The sequence below is a fragment of the Miscanthus floridulus genome, chromosome 12 (assembly GCF_019320115.1).
Source record: "Miscanthus floridulus cultivar M001 chromosome 12, ASM1932011v1, whole genome shotgun sequence".
Lineage (NCBI taxonomy): Eukaryota > Viridiplantae > Streptophyta > Magnoliopsida > Poales > Poaceae > Miscanthus > Miscanthus floridulus.
Genome location: NC_089591.1, coordinates 84,685,488 through 84,708,496, shown reverse-complemented (window position 1 = coordinate 84,708,496; position 23,009 = coordinate 84,685,488). Strand labels below are relative to the sequence as shown.

Sequence of the window (23,009 nt, the reverse complement as noted above, 5' to 3'; positions counted from 1 at the left end):
TCTACTGCTGCGGCAGCGGCGGTGGCTTGGTTGGCCGACGGAGCTCGTGGGCGAGCACGTAGGCGGCGAGCATGAGCGCCAGGGCAAGGTCGCTGAGCCAGACGGCCACGGCCACACCCTGAACGCCCATCCTGGTGGAGAGCGACACGGTGAGCGGGATGTGGAGCGCCAGCGCGGTGGTGAATAGCGTGGGCAGCGTAGGCGTTGAGCGGGTTGAGCACAGAGGTGACAGCGAGGTTCGGGAGGAGGCAAAGCACGTAGGTCCTGGCCATGTCCGCGATGTCGGACTGCTGGCCGAACCGTAGCAGGACGACGTCGACGCGCGTCTAGAGGAGCGCGATGGGTACGGAGGCGGCGAGGAGCATGAGCGTGGCCCTAAGCAGCATCCCGCGCAATAGGGCGATGTTGCCGGCGCCATGCACCTGGCCGCAGATGGGCTCCATGGCGCCGCAGAGGCCGCTGATGAAAGGTCCTAATTGCTAGAGGGGGGTGAATAGCCTAATAAAAATTTCTACAACAACACTTAACAAAAGAGTTAGACAATTATGAGGCGAAGCAAGTGTTGCGCTAGTCTACTCAAAATATGATCACCTACCACTATTCTAGTTTAGATAATATCTATCCACACAATAACGATGACACTACACTAAAGAGCTTGACAACTAATTGGCGATAATATAATAAGAGTGAGCAAGAAGGTTATACCGCCGTGTCGAGGAAGGAGCCAATCAATCACAAGGATGAATAACAATGAAGACCAATTACCTCAAAATCAATGATGAACACAATAATTTTTACCAAGGTTCACTTGCTTGCCGGCAAGCTAGTCCTCGTTGTGGCGATTCACTCACTTGGAGGTTCACGCGCTAATTGGCTTCACACGCCAAACCCTCAATAGGGTATCGCACAACCAACACAAGATGAGGATCACACAAACCATGAGCAATCCACTAGAGTACCTTTTGGCTCTCCGCCGAGGAAAGGTCAAGAACCCCTTACAATCACCACAATCAGAGCCAGAGATAATCATCACCCTCCGCTCAACGATCCTCGCTGCTCCAAACCATCTAGGTGGTGGCAACCACTAAGAGTAACAAGCGAATCCTGTAGCGAAACACGAACACCAAGTGCCTCTAGATATAAACACTCAAGCAATGCACTTGGATTCTCTCCCAATCTCACAATGATGATGAATCAATGATGGAGATGAGTGGGAGGGCTTTGGCTAAGCTCACAAGGTTGCTATGTCAATGCAAATGGCCAAAAGTCTGAGCTTCAACCGGCCATGGGGCTTAAATAGAAGCCCCCACAAAATAGAGCCATTGTACCCTTTCACTAGGCACAACACAGGGTGATCAGACGCTCTGGTCCGATCGACCGGACGCTGGCCCTCAGCGTCCGGTCACATGATTCACGCCATGTGTCCTCTGCTTCAAATATTGTTCGTCAGATTTCAATGGCCATCTGCTGACCGAACGCTGCGCTATAACTGATCGAACGCTGAGCCACCAGCGTCCGGTTGTTTCCAGTAAGGTTCCAGAAACACATTTTGCCCACCGGACGTGTCTGGTCAAGCACGATCGGACCCTGCCAGCGTCCGGTCAGAGACCCTAGCCTCTGTGTGCTGCCTAGCAATAGGACCGGACCCTGCCTCCAGCGTCCGGTCGCTGAGCGACCTAGCGTCTAGTCAGTTGACTGACGCTAGCGTCTTCGCAGCTACAACTGACCGGATGCGCTAGTCTGCCTGATACCAGCGTTCGGTCACCTTGTGACCAGCAAGACTAACTCCTTTTCACCTCTAACTTCTTCACCCTTGCTCAAATGTGCCAACCACCAAGTGTATCACCTTGTGCACATGTGTTAGCATTTTTCACAAACATTTTTAAGGGTGTTAGCATTCTACTAGGTCCTAAATGCATATGCAATGAGTTAGAGCATCTAGTGGCACTTTGATAACTGCATTTCGATACGAGTTTTGCCCCTCTTAATAGTACGGCTATCAAATCTAAATGTGATCACACTCTCTAAGTATCTTAATCACCAAAACAAAATAGCTCCTACAAATTATACCTTTGCCTTGAGCTTTTTGTTTTCTCTTTCTTCTTTCCAAGTTCAAGCACTTAATCATCACTATGGCATCATCATCATCATTATGTTATGATCTTTATTTGCTTCACCACTTGGAATGTGCTACCTATCTCATAATCACTTGATAAACTAGGTTAGCACTTAGGGTTTCATCAATTCACCAAAACCAAACTAGAGCTTTCAATCTCCCCCTTTTTGGTAATTGATGACAACCCTTTCACAAAGATATGAATTGAAATTCAATAGAATCCATGTTGCTTGCCCAAGCATATTTACCATGTGTAAAAGAATATGGACAAGTTTTATGAACCCCAAATGGTAGCAATTGCTCCCCCTACATATGTGCTAAGAGTTTGGATTGTAGCTTGCACATATGATTTGATAGGAAATATAGGAGTCAATGTCTACCAAATGATGCTAAGGTATAAAAGATGGACCTTTGAAGCGTGATACCAATAGGAGTGCACCATTATACCATCCTTAGCATCATGGTTAGCTAGATACCACTTGGAAATACTTGGAAATGAAATCATTAGATATCCTATGCATGCTAGTTTTTCATTCTATCATTCAAACTTACAACTAGCATACACCACACAAGCATAGATATTAAAATTTAAAACTTGTGCCATGCAAGCAAACATATGAAATGTACATTCAAATGCACCATACAAGTTCATAAGCTTGCTCCCCCTACTTGTGTGCTCAAAATTTTAATTAATTAATCCCTTTCCTTTGTCATATTTCTCCTCGTGTATTAATATCACTAATATTTTTCTCCCCCTTTTCACTATCTTTGTACACTAATTTCTTCCCCTTTGTCATCAATGATCACAAAGGTTCAAAAAATAGATAAAACCACTTGTAGGGTCAAGATTATCAATGTCAATCAATGGGGTGAGAATTATTTTCCCAAGTTTGGTTCAAACTAGAATATTTGCCAAAGATATTTAACTCGGTTTAATCCAAGGACAAGCTTCTTCACACCTCTAAATAAGGGTTATCTTGTACTATGTTGAGTTAAACACTTAGAGCTTATTTTCTAGATTAAACACTAGGTTGACAAGCCCATAAACATGTCATATGCTACCACTAGATCAAGTCAAGCATAGAAGCAATAGTGGTACCATACAATCATTAAATTCATTTGATTTTCATGAATGGGCCTAATAAAATGGAAAGATGTCTAGATGCACTAAACATGTCCTTAGCAAGGATGTATGTCATGCCAATCAACTTTTACCTTGGTTAGCTCAAAGGAGAGGCATGTCATATAAGTGGTGGATGCATCAACACATATTTGAGAAATCCAATATGTTTAACTCATTCCTTAGCTTGCAAAACCTTTCCTCATCCAATGGCTTGGTGAATATATCGGCAAGTTGATCTTCGGTGCCAACACTCTCAATGCAAATGTCCCCTTTTTATTGGTGATCTCTTATGAAATGGTGGCAGACATCAATGTGCTTTGTTCTTGCATGTTGAACCAGATTGTTGGTCAACTTGATTGCACTCTCATTGTCACATAGCAATGGCACTTTCTTGAACTTGATTCCAAAATCACTCAAAGTGGCCTTTATCCAAAGTATTTGTGCATAACAACTACCGATGAATATGTATTCGACTTCGGTGGTTGATAATGTAATACTATTTTGCTTCTTTGATGGTCATGAAACAAGTGATCTTACCAACAATTGACATGTGCCCGATATACTCTTCCTTTCAACTTTACATCCTGCATAATCCGAGTCGGAGTAACCAACTAGCTCAAACTTTGCTTCTTTGGGATACCATAAACCAACATTTGGTGTATGCTTCAAGTACCTCAATATTCTCTTTGTAGCCTTTAAATGACTTTCTCTTGGTGAGGCTTGAAATCTTGCACACATGCATACACTAAACATGACATCCGGCCTTGATGCGGTTACATAGAGTAGGCTTCCAATCATAAACCGATACAACTTTTGATCCACCATATTTCCACTTACATCACTATCCAAGTTGCCATTGGTTCCCATTGGTGTACTAATGGCTTTGCTATCATTCATGCCAAACTTCTTGATCATGTCCTTGATGTACTTGCCTTAACTTACAAATGTACCATTCCTCAATTGCTTGATGTGAAGACCAAGGAAGTAACTCAACTCTCCAATTATGAACATCTCAAATTCACTAGCCATCATCTTTCCAAACTCATCACAAGAATCTTGATTAGTTGATCCAAATATGATATCATCAACATAGATTTGCAATACAAATAGATGTTTTCCAATCTTCTTGATAAAAAAAGTAGTGTCAACCTTGCCCATTGTGAACCCTTTAGAGAGTAGGAAGTTTCTTAATCTCTCATACCATGCTCTAGGTGCTTACTTCAAGCCATACAAAGCCTTCTTCAACTTGTACATATGGTTGGGCTTCTTATCATCTTCAAAACCAGGAGGTTGTTCAACATATACTTCTTCATTGATGTAGCCATTGAGAAATGCACTATTAATATCCATTTGATAGAGCTTGATGTTGTGGGCACAAACATAGGCTAGCAAAATTCTAATAGCTTCCAATCTAGCAACCGGGGCATATGTTTCTCCAAAGTCAAGACCTTCAACTTGTGTATAGCCTTGTGCTACCAATCTTGCTTTGTTCCTTACCACTATCCCATCTTGATCTTGCGTGTTTCTAAAGACCCATTTGGTTTCAATCACATTGTGTCCCTTTGGTCTTTCTATCAACTCCCATACTTAATTTCTTGTGAAGTTATTCAATTCTTCATGCATAGCATTCACCCAATCAACATCCTTCAATGCTTCATCTATCTTCTTTGGTTTAATGGATGACACAAATAAGAAATGCTCATAAAATGAAGCCAATCTTGATCTTGTTTGTACACCTTTAGAAATATCACCAATGATAGTGTCTAATGGATGATCCCTTACAACATTGGTTGGTTGGAGGATTGGTGTAATAGAACCGACCAATTATACAAAATTAAGTAAGAAAATCATCCGCTAGGGTAGACGATTTAGCAAACTTAAGCCCGTATAACCCGGTAGTCCATGAAATCACAAGGATTTCAAACCAACTTACATCACAGCCAAGATCGTAATAAGTTTAGCGGTCACCATCACATATTACATAAAAGTTTGCATCTCAGATACATCAGAGTTTAAATATAGCTATTACAAAACAAGTTCAAATAAAAGTAGCGGAAGCCATTTGTTCAAACCACACACACTCATACGGAGTTCAAATACAGTGCCAGCTAATGATCATCTCCAACAAAAGCATCAGACGAGACGTAAGGAATGACCATGCCCATGGTCCTAAGCATCACCCATCGTAGGATAAAGGCAGTTGATACAGTAGCCGTAATACATCTGCCCATCTGCAACAAGTGGGAATAAAACCCTGAGTACGAGAAGGTACTCAGCTAGACTTACCCAACATAACCAAAAATAAGTGACACCAAGGATTATGAAAGCTTTATAGTAGGGTAGCTGACTCATTTGCAAAGAAAGCATTTTTAGCATTTCAAAAACCTTTCTAAAAACATTATTGCCAAGTTAATTAATTATAACCCGTCGACTAGATTTGCACCTATACTAGAGCAAACATGTGATTAAGCCAATAATGATAACCAATGACCATTAACAACTTCTATATTGTCATATTCATTATAACTGTCCAAGTGTTCCATTAACATTACTACGATGAAGTAACTCAAGTCAAGTGCTCACTATCCAGGAGCGATGGCGATTTGAATCGATTCCTAACCAGCTGGTGATTTATTCCTTACACAAACCTCACTCACCCGCTAAAGTGAGGTATTGGTCTTATCATCTCACCCCCGTGTCCTACCACACCTGCTCCAGCACAGTGCGCTGCGGGCAATCTACTCGGCCTGAATAATCTCCCAGCTTTGTAGTCGAAATGTACTTTATCCGACCAGCTAAATGTAAGGCATGTGTTCAACATGACTTGAGGCCCAACAACAGTCGGTCCTTAATCGACACAGACGGAAAGTACTACAGTCCAAAACTCTATAAGTCTCCGTCTGGTCTCAACTTCATTTAACACTTAGTTATACCATGACTACATAGTTATCCAAGCAGATCCAGGTAACCACCTATAGCTCGCAGGTGATAGGAAATCACCTGACTTCTACCGGTCTAATCCAGCTAAGCATTGACTCGACTGCGGATACCAGGGTAACAAGGATATAGTATAATAAAGGTAGACAAGGTATAATGCAGCAACGGTTGCAAACAACTCCTGAACGTAATGCATCAATTAAAGTAAAGCATTTAATTAATAATTTGCAAACCAGGGAGAAAATGCTCCGAGGCTTGCCTCTCTCGAAGGAGCTCGGGCGGTGATCGGGGCACTCCGGAAGTTCCTCAACGTCCTCCTCGTTGGCTTCGGGCACTTCCTGCGGCTGCACCTCGAGCTGCTCCTCGGGCTCCTCGGGTATGACGACTGGGTTCTCGGTTTGCGATCCTGTATGATGCAATGTGCGTAAGTGCTTATGCCATCGGTGCATTGGATGAGATGAATACAATGGATATGCTTGAATGCAAGGTAGTCAACATCATCCAAGAACATATACTACAAGCACATATCATCTACTGCATTCTCTTCTACTACTAATATGCTAAGTCAACACATCTCATTAAATGCTTCAAAGATACACCAAAGCTTCACTAATTTCTTAATCACACATAAAGCAACACTTGATTAAACCCTAATTAATAATAGGTTTGAATAGTAACATCTATTTTTATTGCTTAGAAAAATCTTAGAAAATTACCATAGCACAGTACTACCCTAAGGAGTCTACCATCAGATTTTCATGGTATTTGAATGAGTGGATTATCCTACACAAAAATAACAAGCTATGGCATGATTATGAACATGAAAATACTTTGTACTGTGAAAAGTGTCAAACAATAGAGGAAATATTTTTCCTATGTTCTACACAGCAAATAACCACTATACAAAAATTATCACATGCATGTTTTATACAAATTTTGCTCTCTAGCAAAAATAACAAAAATCAACCATTAAAGGCACTTGAACTACACCTCATACTTTTTCTACAGCACATGCATGACACATATTTTTCCTAGGAAGTACATTACATAAGAAGATTAACAAACCTAGAATCATATTTTTTTGAAGCCTATAGGTTTTTCTATGTATTTTTCAAGTTATCAGCAATATCAAGGATTAAATAAAGCTCTACAAAAAAGTATCTCAAAAATGACATGCAATAATTTTCTCATGTAGATCTGGTGGCAAGGAACCTAGCAAAATTTATTTCAATAGATTTGGAGCAAATTTGAGTATACAAACATTTTCCAATTCATTTAAATAGAAATATGAAAAATCATTTCTGAAATCCTTTTAAACTTCATGCTCAAATCTGCTAGATCCAACCGGTTCTTCACCCAAAACCCGCTCCAGATAGATAGACAGGCGGTACCCAGCGGTTCAACTGGCCCCACTGGCCAGTCACCCGAAGGCAGGGGATGGCCTTGACCGACCGGATCTCACCGGCGGTGAGGTTGTCGGCGGCGTGGTTGGCACCGTCGGACTCCACACAGCGACGCGCACCCATTGGTACAACTTGTAAGGCCATAGGACCACCAGAGCAAGGTGGCCGACGGTCATGGCGCGCGGCGACGCTGCAGAGCGGCGGCACGGGCTTGTTCCGGCGCAAGGGTGGTCGGAGCGGCGTCGTTGACTCGCAACCGAGCTCTGCCATTGCGAGGCAGGCACGGTGCGTGCGAAAAGAGGAAGAGAGGGAGGCGGAGCAGGGCTAGCCACGGTGGCGTGAGTTGTGGCCGAGCTCCGATGAGTGACAACATAGAGGAAAAACGCGCGATTGGGCCTCACCTCCGGTCGAATCATGTGGCGAGCTGGTCGGCAGCGTGGTGCGCGAGGTGGTGGTGCTGCGGGTGAGGTGGAGGGTTCAACGGTGAGCCGTGGTGGCCGGGTGAGCTAGTCGGCAAGGCGTGGCACGCGGTGGCGATGGTGGGCATGCGCGCTGCTGTCGCTGCTGTTGAGTGAGTGAGTGAGGGAGTGGAGAGCGCAGCACTGCTCGGCAGGTGTAGGCACGTGTGTGGAGGGTGAGGCAGACCGGCTGCGACGTACGGCGGGCGTCGCCGGTGCATGGCCGCCACGCGGCGGTTGTGTTCTAGCGCTGGTCGGAACGGCGAGCGGGAATGGGCACGGCGCAGCGCGGAGGCAGGCCAAACGCGCGTGGGGCTAGGCTAGGCCGAGGCGAGGTGGGCTAGCGCGGGCGTGGGAGGTTCGCTGGGCCGGCTTCGGCCATGGGCCGAGAAACGAGGCGGCGGCCCATGAAAGGAGAAAAGCCTTTTTCAAATTATATTTTCAAGAAATTTTCAAATACCAGCTTTCAAATATCATTTTGAGCAAGAAAATGACATCATTTGAAAATGTACCAAAAATGAAAGTTGCTTAGAATTTAATTCTCTACAACTTTGCTTTTATGACCAAAGTCCAATTCTATCTAGATTTTGAATTATAAAATTAAAGTCAATTTTAACTCAAAACCCTAATTTTGGAGGATTATTTTTAAAGCAAAATTTGGCAATAATTTCAATACAAACTTTGCTCCAAAAATTGCGCTAAATAATTCTAGATAATTTACAATTATAGCCAAACATATTTTACTAATCTAGCAAGCATAATTTGGGCAAAATAACTCTAAATAAGTGTATGCAACATTCATGTTTCACAAGCATGTTTCGAAGCAGTGTTTCAGTTATTATTTACATGATTAGGCATGTATGATTAGGATGCTTGATGATGCATGATATGCATGATTTGCAGTGCCTAAATGCTGGCATAACACCGGGGTGTTACAGCCCTCCCCCTTATAAAAATCTCATCCCGAGGTTTGGGTTACGAATCATTTGTTATAAAAATCTTCATAAGCTTTTTGTAGATATTCTCCCGTTTCCCAAGTTGCATCTCCCTCATCATGATGATTCCACTGTATCTTGTATGTTTTCACCACACTATTCTAAGTAGCACGTTCTTTAGTGTCTAACACATGGACCGGTTGTTCACGGTACACCAAATCTGATTTGAGTTGGATGCCTCGAGGTTCTATTCTTTCCTTCGGAACACGCAAACACTTTTTGAGATGTGATACATGGAAAACTAGGAAGACGATACTCATTGTCTCAGGTAACTCTAACTTATAAGCTACTGGACCTCTTTTTTCCAAGATCTTGTATGGTCCTACAAATCTCGCGACAAGCTTTCTTCAGACTCCAAACCTTTTCTTCTTCATTGGCGTGACCTTCAGATAAACATAGTTACCAACTTCAAACACAAGGGGTCTCCTTCTTCTGTCTGCATAACTTTTCTGACGCAATTGAGCCGCCTTCATATTTTGCTGAATAATATGAACTTTCTTCTCAGCTTCTTCTACAAAGTTAATGCCATAATACCTTCTATCTCTAGGCTCGACCCAATTCAATGGTGTTCTACATTTTCTGCCATACAAAGCTTCGAATGGAGCCATCTTGATGCTTTCTTGATAACTATTATTATAAGAAAACTCAGCTAATGGTAACCATGACTCCCATGATCCCTTAGAAGACAATACGCAGGCTCTTAACATATCCTCCAAAACAGCATTCACTCGTTCAGTCTGACCATCTGTCTGAGGATGATAAGCGGTACTACGAATCAAACTAGTTCCTATGCCTTTGTGTAAATGTTCCCAAAAGTGAGCCGTGAACTATGATACTCTATCAGATACTAAAGTCTTTGGTATACCATGCAACCTCACAATTTCTATGATATACTTCTCGGCATATTAAGGTGGTCGATATTCTGTCTTGACAGGCAAGAAATGAGCGGTCTTAGTAAGACGGTCCACAATCACCCAAATCGAATCATGTCCTTTTTGAGTAGTGGGCAAACCCGAGATAAAATCCATACTTATATCATCCCACTTCCAACTAGGGACTAACAAGGGTTGCAACATACCGGCAGGTTTCATATGAATGGCTTTCACTCTACAACATGTGTCACATCTAGCAACATATGCTGTAATTTCTTTCTTCATTTTGGTCCACCAATAACGAGGTCTTAGTTCTTGATACATCTTACTACTTCCCAGATGGATAGATAGCTTAGAAAGGTGAGCTTCATCCATGAGTTTATTCATAAGCTCTTGATCCTTAGGAACCACAAGACGGTAGTCAAACCACAACACGCCCTGTTCATCCACTTTAAAGTGCTGAGACAGCTTTTCTTTTATTTTCTCTTTGATGTGGAATATTCCCTTGTTGGTTTTTCTGGCCTTCTATTATCTTACTCTCCAAAGAGCAACTAATCTGAATACTATGTAACACAGCAGGATGCATCAGATCGAACCCATCTTCAAGTAATGGCTGCACATTCAAGTAATGTGACTTTCTGCTCAAAGCATCTGCCACTACATTAGCTTTTCTAGGATGATATTGCACATTCAAGTTGTAATCTTTGATCAATTCCAACCATCTGTGTTGTCTCATGTTTAGCTCAGGTTGGGTGAAGATGTACTTGAGACTCTTGTGATCCATGAAAATGTTGCACACATTACCAAGTAGATAATGTCTCCAAATTTTTAGGGCATGCATAACTGCAGCAAGTTCAAGATCATGTGTTGGATAGTTGACCTCGTGCTTTCTCAATTGACGTGAGGCATAAGCAATGACTCTCCTTTCTTGCATAAGAACATAGCCTAATCCAGTTTTCGATGCGTCGCAAAACACATCAAATGGTTTCTTGATATCTGGTTGTGCTAGAACAGGAGCAGTGGTCAACAGTTTCTGCAAAGTGTGGAAAGCTGCTTCATACTCCTCTGTCCACACAAACTTGTGATCCTTCTGTAGCAGACTTATCATAGGCTTGGCAATCTTTGAGAAGTCTGGTATGAAACGACAGTAGTAACCGGCTAGTCCTAAGAAACTTCTAATCTCAGGAACTGTGGTCGGTGCTTTCTAATCCATAACCTCTTGCACTTTACCTGGATCGACTAAAACTCCATTTTCTGATAGAATGTGACCAAGGAAAGGAACTTTCTTCAACCAGAATTCACATTTGCTAAACTTAGCATACAGTTGATGATCTCTAAGTCTGGTCAAGACAATTTTCAGATGCTCTTCATGATCCTTCTCGTTCTCGGAGTACACTAGAATGTCATCGATGAACACGACCATGAACTTATCCAATTTTGGCATGAAAACTGTATTCATCAAAAACATAAAGTATGTAGGAGCATTTGTTAAGTCAAAGGATATGACAAGATACTCATACAACACGTATCTGGTGGAAAAAGCAGTTTTTGGTATATCTTGTGGCCTAATCTTGATCTAATGATAACCGGATCTCAAATCTATTTTTGAGAACACCTTAGCCTTGGCTAACTAGTCAAACAAAACATCAATATGAGGCAAGGGATACTTATTTTTGATGGTTACAGCATTAAGTGGCCTGTAATCTACGCACATTCTCAACATGCCCTCTTTCTTCTTCTTCACAAACAAGGCGGGACATCCCCATTCAGACTTGCTTGGTCGGATAAACCCCTTTTTTGATAACTCTTCTAGTTGCTTCTTCAGCTCAGCTAATTCATCTGGAGGCATCCAATAGGGTCTCCTTAAAATCGGAGCTGTTCCGGGGATTAACTCAATTCCAAACTCAATATCCCTATTCAGCGGAAGACCAGGTAGCTCATCGGGGAATACATCCGAAAACTCACACACTACCGGAATCTGCTGAATAGGAATAACTTCCGTAGCACATGTAACACTTACAAGGTCTGTTCTCCGAGGCAATGGTACTTGGAAAGTACCCTCACCCAGGGGATCCTTAAGGGTAAGTACTCGACTTCCAGTATCTATGACTGCTCCCCAATCCTTCATCCAATTCATCCCTATAATGACATCCAAAACTAGTCCAGGCATAACTATCAAGTTCACTCGGAACTTCCTGCTACCTAATTCAAGGGTTGCCCCTTGAACCATCCGATTGGTCAAAACATCAGCCCCTGCTGAACTTATACGGTAACCATAACCCAATTCTGTGCATAGTTGTTCATGTTTCTATGCAAATGCTTGACTTATAAAAGAATGCGATGATCCAGAATCAAATAGAACAACTGCAGGGTTTTCGTTGATAGGAAATTTACCAGCAGTGACGGGCTCTCCCTCAGGAATTTCATCCACAGTCGTACTATGCACCCTAGCATTATGTCTGCTACTTCTTCTTGGGCGGATACGGACAAAACCTTAAGAAGTGGCCGGGTTGATCATAGTTATAGCAGGGTCCCCTCACTATCCTAGCAGATCCTGCAGCTCCCTTGGAACTGCCTTGTACCGCAGTTGCGGCTGCCTTGTTGGGCTGTATTGCCATCTTGTAAGGCTTCTGGGGTCCACAGAAATTCTAACTTCTCTGCTGTGGTGGCCTGAACCTAGCGCCAGGTGCCGATGGGTGATATGGAGGACGACCTCCCATAGGTGCTCTAGCTTGGGATGGACCACCTTCAAGGGCTCTCTTGCGTGTCTTGGCTACGGTGTTGGCGTTGTTGTTCTTTTCCTGCTTCAGACAGTCGCTGATGAAGTCATTGAATCTAACGCGGTTGTTGGTACCCACATGCTTCATCATTTTTGGATTGAGTCCCCTCTTGAAACTGGCTATTCTCTTAGCATCGGTGTCAACCATGTCGAGAGCATAACGACACAAGTTGTTGAAGGCATGCAAATATTGCGTCACAGTCTTGGTGCCCTGATTCAACGCCTGGAAACAGGTGGTTTCTCCCCAACGCCTGGAAACTGGCTATTCTCTCTCCCAACTCTATCTTCTTCCTCCAATGAGAGTGTGGCACGAGCCCCTGGAAATAGGTGGTTTCTCCCCAATGGTGATTTCATGGTTTCTTGGTGCATTATGTAACAGAACCGACCAATTATACGAAATTAAGTAAGAAAATCATCCGCTAGGGCAGACGATTTAGCAAACTTAAGCCCGTATAACCCGGTAGTCCGTGAAATCATGAAGGATTTCAAACCAACTTACATCCCAGCCAAGATCATAATAAGTTTAGCGGTCACCATCACATATTACATAAAAGTTTGCATCTCAGATACATCAGAGTTTAAACATAGCTATTATAAAACGAGTTTAAATAAAAGTAGCGAAAGCCATTTGTTCAAACCACACACACTCACACGGAGTTCAAATACAGTGCCAGCTAATGATCATCTCCAACAAAAGCATCAGACGAGACGTAAGGAATGACCATGCCCATGGTCCTAAGCATCACCCATCGCATGATAAAGGCAGTTGATACAGTAGCCGTAATACATCTGCCCATCTACAATAAGTGGGAATAAAACCCTGAGTATGAGAAGGAATAAAACCCTGAGTATGAGAAGGTACTCAGCTAGACTTACCCGACATAACCAAAAATAAGTGACACCAAGGATTATGAAAGCTTTATAGTAGGGTAGCTAACTCATTTGCAAAGAAAGCATTTTTAGCATTTCAAAAACCTTTCTAAAAACATTATTGCCAAGTTAATTAATTATAACCTGTCGACTAGATTTGCACCTATACTAGAGCAAACATGTGATTAAGCCATTAATGATAACCAATGACCATTAACAACTTCCATATTGTCATATTCATTATAACTGTCTAAGTGTTTCATTAACATTACTACGATGAAGTAACTCAAGTCAAGTGCTCACTATCCAGGAGCGATGGTGATTCGAATCGATTCCTAACCAGCTGGTGATTTATTCCTTACACAAACCTCACTCACCCGCTAAAGTGAGGTATTGATCATCGAGTCAACTATCCAGGAATCTCAAGTTTGCCAGGAACCACATATACCCGGGGGCCGACCAACTGCACTTTAGTCTTATCATCTTGCCCCCATGTCCTACCGCACCTGCTCTGGCACAGTGCGCTGCGGGCAATCTACTCGGCCCGAATAATCTCCCAGCTTCACAGTCGGAAGGTACTTTATCCGGCTAGCTAAATGTAAGGCATGCGTTCAACATGACTCAAGGCCCAACAACGGTCGGTCCTTAATCAACACAGATGGAAAGCACTACAGTCAAAAACTCTATAAGTCTCCGTCCGGTCTCAACTTCATTTAACACTTAGTTATACCATGACTACATAGTTATCCAAGCAGATCCAGGTAACCACCTATAGCTCGCAGGTGACAGGAAATCACCTGACTTCTACCGGTCTAAGCCAGCTAAGCATTGACTCGACTGCAGATACTAGGGTAACAAGGATATAGTATAACAAAGGTAGACAAGGTATAATGTAGCAACGGTTGCAAACAACTCATGAACATAATGCATCAATTAAAGTAAAGCATTTAATTAATAATTTGCAAACCAGGGAGAAAATGCTTCGGGGCTTGCCTCTCTCAAAGGAGCTCGGGCGGTGATCGGGGCACTCCGGAAGTTCCTCAACGTCCTCCTCGTCGGCTTCAGGCACTTCCTGCGGCTGCACCTCGAGCTGCTCCTCGGGCTCCTCGGGTATGACGACTGGGTTCTCGGTTTGCGATCCTGTATGATGCAATGTGCGTAAGTGCTTATGCCATCGGTGCATTGGATGAGATGAATACAATGGATATGCTTGAATGCAAGATAGTCAACATCATCCAAGAACATATACTACAAGCACATGTCATCTACTGCATTCTCTTCTACTACTAACATGCTAAGTCAATACATCTCATTAAATGCTTCAAAGATACACCAAAGCTTCACTAATTTCTTAATCACACATAAAGTAACACTTGATTAAACCCTAATTAATAATAGGTTTGAATAGTAACATCTATTTTTATTGCTTAGAAAAATCTTAGAAAATTACCATAGCACTACTACCCTAAGGAGTCTACCATCAGATTTTCATGGTATTTGAATGAGTGGATTATCCTACACAAAAATAACAAGCTATAGCATGATTATGAATATGAAAATACTTTGTACAGTGAAAAGTGTCAAACAATAGAGGAAATATTTTTCCTATGTTCTACACAGTAAATAACCACTGTACAAAAATTATCACATGCATGTTTTATACAAATTTTGCTCTCTAGCAAAAATAACAAAAATCAGCCATTAAAGGCACTTAAACTACACCTCATACTTTTTCTACAGCACATGCATGACACATATTTTTCCTAGGAAGTACATTACATAAGAAGATTAACAAACTTGGAATCATATTTTTCTGAAGCCTATAGGTTTTTCTACACATTTTTCAAGTTATCAGCAATATCAAGGATTAAATAAAGCTCTACAGAAAAGTATCTCAAAAATGACATGCAATAATTTTTTCATGTAGATCTGGTGGCAAGGAACCTAGCAAAATTTATTTCAACAGATTTGGAGCAAATTTGAGTATACAAACATTTTCCAATTCATTTAAATAGAAATATGAAAAATCATTTCTGAAATCATTTTAAACTTCATGCTCAAATCTGCTAGATCCACCCGGTTCTTCACCCAAAACCCGCTCCAGATAGACAGACAGGCAGGACCCGGTGGTTCAACCGGCCCCACTGGCCAGTCACCCGAAGGCAGGGGATGGCCTTGACCGGCCAGATCTCACCGGCGGTGAGGTTGCCGGCGGCATGGTTGGCACCGTCGGACTCCACACAGCAACGCGCACCCGTTGGTACAACTTGCAAGGCTAGAGGACCACCGGAGCAAGGTGGCCAGCGGTCATGGCGTGCGGCGGCGCTGTAGAGCGGCGGTATGGGCTCGTTCCGGCGCAAGGGTGGCCGGAGCGGCGTCGTTGACTCGCAACCGAGCTCCGCCATTGCAAGGCGGGCACGGTGCGTGTGAAAAGAGGAAGAGAGCAAGGCGGAGTAGGGCTAGCCATGGTGGCGTGAGCTGCGGCTAAGCTCCGACGAGCGACAGCGCGGAGGAAAAACGCGCGATTGGGCCTCACCTCTAGTCGAATCGCGTGGCGAGCTGGTCGGCAACGTGGTGCGCGAGGTGGCGGTGCTGCGGGCGAGGTGGAGGGTTCAACGGCGAGCCATGGTGGCGGGGCGAGCTGGTTGGCAAGGCACGGCGTGCGGTGGCGATGGCGGGCACGCGCGCTGCTATCACTGCTGCTGAGTGAGTGAGTGAGGGAGTGGAGAGCGCAGCGCTGCTCGGCAGGTGTAGGCGCGCGCGTGGAGGGCGAGGCAGACCGGCTGCGACACGCGGCAGGCGTCGCCGGCACATGGCCGCCATGCGGCGATCGTGCTCTGGCGCTGGTCGGAACGGCGAGCGGGAACGGGCGCGGCGCAGCGCGGAGGCAGGCCAGACGCGCGCGGGGCTGGGCTGGGCCGAGGCGAGGTGGGCTGGCGCGGGCGCGGGCGCGGGAGGTTCGCTGGGCCGGCTTCGGCTGTGGGCCGAGAAACGAGGCGGCGGCCCGTGAAAGGGGAAAAGCCTTTTTCAAATTATATTTTCAAGAAATTTTCAAATACCAGCTTTCAAATATCATTTTGAGCAAGAAAATGACATCTTTTGAAAATGTACCAAAAATGAAAGTTGCTTAGAATTTAATTCTCTACAACTTTGCTTTTATGACCAAAGTCCAATTCTATCTAGATTTTGAATTATAAAATTAAAGTCAATTTTAACTCAAAACCCTAATTTTGGATAATTATTTTTAAAGCAAAATTTGGTAATAATTTCAATACAAACTTTGCTCCAAAAATTGCGCTAAATAATTCTAGATGATTTACAATCATAGCCAAATATGTTTTACTAATCTAGCAAGCATAATTTGGGCAAAATAACTCTAAATAAGTGTATGCAACATTCATGTTTCACAAGCATGTTTCGAAGCAGGGTTTCAGTTATTATTTACATGATTAGGCATGTATGATTAGGATGCTTGATGATGCATGATATGCATGATTTACAGTGCCTAAATGCTGGCATAACACCGGAGTGTTACAATTGGAACTTGATTGCTTACACTTGCTTGATCATTAAGTTAAGATGATGTACTAGCCACTTGATCTTGTTCATTATCATGAGAGCCACTTGTGCTAGCTTGATTTATATCATCTTGCACATTTGAGTTAGAGAGCACTTGTACTTGATTATCTTCATCATCATTCATTTACCTAGGCCTCAATTCACCAACATCCATGTTCTTCATAGCATTTGAAAGTTGAATGCCTCTAACATCTTCCAAGTTCTCATTCTATACTTGTGAACCCTTGGTTTCATCAAATTCAACATCATGAACTTCCTCAAGAGTACCACTATCCAAATTCTAAACTCTATATGCTTTGCTTGTAGTAGAATAACCAAGTAGGAATCCTTTATCACATTTCTTATCAAACTTGCATAATCTAGTGCCTTTCTTCAAGATATAGCATTTGCAACCAAAGACTCGAAAATATGCAATGTTGGGTTTTCTACCATTCAAGAGTTCATATGGTGTTTTCTCTTTCAATGGGTGAAATAGAGGCGGTTGCTACAATAGCAAGCCATGTTGATAGCTTCGGCCCAAAAAGATTGACTCACATTGTACTCACTAAGTATAGACCTTGCCATATCAATGAGTGTTCTATTCTTCCTCTTAACAAGGCCATTTGATTATGGAGTGTACTTGGCCGAGAATTGATGTCTAATTTCAAATTCATCACATAACGCATCAATTCTAGTGTTCTTGAAACTCACTACCATTGTTACTTCTAACTCTCTTAATGGTTGTTTTAAACTCATTGTGAATGCCTTTGACAAATGATTTGAATGTTGCAAATACATCACTTTTGTCCACTAGAAAGAATACCCATATGTATCTAGTGTAGTCATCCACTATCACAAATCTATATTTGTTACCACCAATGCTAGTGTATTGTGTTGGCCCAAATAAATCCATGTGCAATAACTCAAATGCTTTGCTAGTGCTCATCACGTTTTTCTTGGGATGGGTGTTTCTAACTTGTTTCCCGGCTTGACAAGAGCTACAAAGCTTATCCTTTTCAAACATAACATCTTTCAAGCCTTTAACTAAGTCATGCTTAACCAATCTATTCAATTGTTTCAATTCAACATGACCAAGCCTTCTATGTCATAACCAACCCATGCTAGACTTAGTGAACAAGCATGTAGATAATTTAGCTTCACTAGCATTGAAATCAACCAAGTATAGATTCTCATATCTAAATCCTTTGAAGATCAAATTAGAGTCATCTACATTTATGATCTCTACATCATCTACCCCAAATATGCATTTGAATCCAAGATTACACAATTGAGTCACGGATAGCAAATTAAAGTTCAAGCTCTCTACTAGCAGCATATTAGATATACTCATGTCATTGGATATTGCAATCTTACCAAGCCCTTTGACCTTGCCTTTGCCATTGTCACCAAATGTGATACTATCATAACCATCATTGCCATTGGTGTTGATTGAGTTGAATATTTTTACATCACCGGTCATGTGTTGAGTGCACCCACTATCAAGAATCCAATGCCTTCCTCTGGCTTTATAATTGACCTATAAAAGAAGATCAATTCTTTTTAGGTACCCAAACTTGCTTGGGTCCTTGAAGGTTAGTCACTAAGCTCTTTGGTACCCAAATAATTTTCTTCTTTAAGCCCATCCATGGTTTACCAATGAACTTAGCCTTTACACCATTTGTACCCTTAGTAAGCACATAGAAAGAATTAAGCTTAATGGAGGATACATTAGCATTTTTACTCTTGGTCTTGCACTCATGCTCTTTATGACCAACTTGCTTGCAACTAGTGCAAAACCAACCATTGTTCTTTATAAAACTAGTCTTGTGAGGAGCAAAGACTGCCTTGCCTTTTTTAGGGGTATAGCCCAATCTCTCTTTGTAGAGAGAAGCTCTTTGGCTACCCAAGCACATAAGCAATCAGTCCTCACCACCATAGGCCTTAGCCAAAGTGTGAGAGAGCTTGTTGACCTCCTTCTTGAGGTTCTCATTCTCAACCATTAGTGAGGCATCACAAGTGAAACCATCACTACTAGATGAGGTGGAAGTGGAAGTACTACAAGAAGGGTTAGTGGGAGCAACAATGATAGGCATAGATAAAGATTCATCAATTATATCACAAGTTAAGCCTACATTGCAAGTTTCAACAAGCTTCTTTTTATTTTGCTCATTAAGCAAAAAAGAATGAGCTTTTTCAAGCTTCTTGTGAGCCTTGCCTAATTTATCATGGGCTTTCTCTAGCCTCTCTTGAGTTGCTTTAAGCTCATCAAGGGCTTGCTTAAGGGCTTTTACCTCTTTATTCAAGCTCTTGCATTCTCTTCTCTTAATGTCAAAATGTTCTTTAACATCTTCTAGCATGTCAAACAATTCATCTCTGGTAGGCTCATCATCATCACTATCACTATCATTTTCATTTTCATGTTCATTTTCATCATCATGTTCTTCATCACTTTCATCATCACAACATTGTACCTTTGTGGCCTTAGCCATAAAGCATGATGAAGATTCGAAGAGAGAAGGCTTCTCATTGATAGCAATGCTTGTAAGAACATTCTTCTTGGTGGTCTTGACATCATCACTATCATCATCACTTGATGAGGCATCGCTATCCCAAGTGACTATATATGAACCACCCTTCTTCTTCTTGAAGGCCATCTTGTCCTTCTTCTCTTTCTTTTCCTTCTTGTCCTTCTTCTTGTTCTTCTTGTTGTCATCATCATTATCGCTATTGTATGGACATTGAGCAGCAAGATGATCTTTGCTTCCACACTTGAAGCATCTTCTTGACTCTTCTTTGTTCTTGGATGAAGACTTCTTTCTCCTAGCATGATAGCCCTTCTTCACCATGAACTTGCCAAATCTCTTGACAAAGAGAGCCATCTTCTCATCATTATCATCCCATAAATCATCATCTTCACTTGATGATTCTTGCTTAGCTTTGCCCTTGGATGATGTGGCTTTGAATGCTATGCTCTTCTTCTTGTCATCTTTCTTCTCCTTCTTTTCTTCCTTCTCATCTTCATCTCTATAAGCATCATCGGTCATAATATCTCCCAATATTTAGTTTGGTGTCATTGTGTTCAAATCGGTCCTTACTAGCAAGGTGACCAACATGCCAAATATTGCGGGTAAACATCTCAAGAACTTATTTGAGAAGTCCTTGTCCTCTATCTTCTCACCAAGTGCTTTGAGATCATTGACAATTACTTCCATCTGATGGAACATGTCCGACACACTCTCATCTTGAAAGGTCCTAATGGCTAGAGGAGGGTGAATAGCCTAATAAAAATTTCTACAACAACACTTAACAAAAGGGTTAGACAATTATGAGGCGAAGCAAGTGTTGCGCTAGCCTACTCAAAATGCAAGCCACCTACCACAATTCTAGTTTAGATAATATCTATCCACACAATAGCGATGACACTACACTAAAGAGCTTGACAACTAATTGGCGGTAATATAATGAGAGTGAGCAAGAATGTTATACCGCCGTGTTGAGGAAGGAGCCAATCAATCACAAGGATGAATAACAATGAAGACCAATCACCTCGAAATCAATGATGAACACAATAATTTTATCGAGGTTCACTTGCTTGCCGATAAGCTAGTCCTCGTTGTGGTAATTCACTCACTTAGAGGTTCACGCGCTAATTGGCTTCACATGCCAAACCCTCAATAGGATGCCACACAACCAACATAAGATGAGGATCACACAAGTCACGAGCAATTCACTAGAGTACCTTTTGGCTCTCCATCGGGGAAAGGTCAAGAACCCCTCACAATCACCACGATCGGAGCCAGAGACAATCACCACCCTCTGCTCAATGATCCTCACTGCTCCAAGTCGTCTAGGTAACGAAAACCACCAAGAGTAACAAGCGAATCCCACAGCGAAACACGAATACCAAGTGCCTCTAGATGTAAACACTCAAGCAATGCACTTGGATTATCTCCTAATCTCACAATGATGATGAATCAATGATGGAGATGAGTGGGAGGGCTTTGGCTAAGCTCACAAGGTTGCTATGTTAATGCAAATGGCCAAAAGTCTGAGCTTCAACCGGCCATGGGGCTTAAATAGAAGCCCCCACGAAATAGAGCAGTTGTACCTCTTTACTGGGCACAACACGGGGTGACCGGATGCTCCGGTCCGATCGACCAGACGCTGGCCCTCAGCGTCCGGTCACGTGATTCACGCCATGTGTCCCCTGCTTCAAATACTATTCGTCAGATTTCAATGGTCATCTGCTGATCGGACGCTGTGCTATAACTGACCGGACGCTGAGCTACCAGCGTCCGGTCATTTCTAGTAAGGTTTCAGAAACACATTTTGCCCACCGAACGCGTCTGGTCAAGCACGACCAAACCCTGCCAGTGTCCGGTTAGAGACCCTAGCCTCTGTGCGCTGCCCGGCAATAGGACCAGACCCTGCCTCCAGCATCCGGTCGCTGAGCGAGACGCTGGCGTCTTCGCGGCTACAACTGACCGGACGCGCCAGTCTGCATGAGACCAGCGTCTGGTCACCTTGTGACCAGCGAGACTAACTCCTTTTCACCTCTAACTTTTTCACCCTTGCTCAAATGTGCCAACCACCAAGTGTATCACCTTATGCACATGTGTTAGCATATTTTCACAAATATTTTCAAGGGTGTTAGCATTCCACTAGATCCTAAATGCATATGCAATGAGTTAGAGCATCTAGTGGCACTTTGATAACCGCATTTCGATACGAGTTTCGCCCCTCTTAATAGTACGGCTATCAAACCTAAATGTGATCACACTCTCTAAGTGTCTTGATCACCAAAACAAAATAGCTCCTACAAATTATACCTTTGCCTTGAGCTTTTTTGTTTTTCTCTTTCTTCTTTCCAAGTCCAAGCATTTGATCATCACCATGGCATCATCATTATTATATTATGATCTTCATTTGCTTCACCACTCGAAATGTGCTACCTATCTCATGATCACTTGATAAACTAGGTTAGCACTTAGGGTTTCATCAATTCACCAAAACCAAACTAGAGCTTTCAGCTAAGGACGGCGAAGCTAGTGACATTGGCGAAGTTGTAGCCGAGGGTGCCGGTGGCTAGCTGGAGGTCGCCGAGGCGGCCCAGGAATGCCGTGGTGACGGCCTGCTTGGCGAACCAGGTGAGGTTCATGCCGTTGGCGTCGTTTCGGCTCCACAACGGGTGCCTGAACATGGTGCGCCTCCACCGCGTGTTTGACTTGTTCGACCGCAACGGGGACAGCGAGATCACGGTGGACGAGCTGGCGCAGGCGCTGGACGCGCTGGGCCTGGCCGCCGACCGCGCCGGCCTGGCCGCCACCGTTGGCGCCTACGTGCCCGACGGTGCCGCGGGCCTCCGCTTCGAGGACTTCGACAAGCTCCACCGCTCGCTCGGGGACGCCTTCTTCGGCACGCTCGTGGACCAACAGGACGACACACCAACATCTTCTTTCTCCTCTTCTTTCTCTCCCTGCATCAGCCCACTGAGTCACCACAATGCTGACGTCCTCACCATGCACCAATGTCGGCCTAACTCGACGTCGTCGCCTGCCTCTGTCGTCTTGACCCCGAGCACGAGCAACTGCAACCTGGGCACTACATACTCGGTCCTCCCTCCGTTGGCCCACCACGCCTTGAGTTGCCCCTCCCTCTGCTAGGCCCAATTGCTGTGAGCCATGTTGCCCTCCGCCGAGCCCCTATCACCACGAGCCGCGCTGACACCATCCTCGACCGGGCTCCCTTGTTGTGAACCGCAACGCCTCGGCCATCCCTCTCCCCCACCCCTCGCACATGAAGTTGAAGATGGATGCCAAACATCATGTAAAGGGGGTGATCTCCCGTCCCTTTAATTTTGAAAGATCGCTTTGCCCTGAGTATTCAGGGAGTATATTT

General features: G+C 43.3%; 1 pseudogene; it reads right to left on the bottom strand.

The window, feature by feature from the left end:
- Nucleotide 1: 1 nt before the first annotated feature.
- Nucleotides 2-22,311, bottom strand: LOC136496289 (protein DETOXIFICATION 56-like; annotated as a pseudogene).
- Between the last annotated feature and the right edge of the window lie 698 nt (nt 22,312-23,009).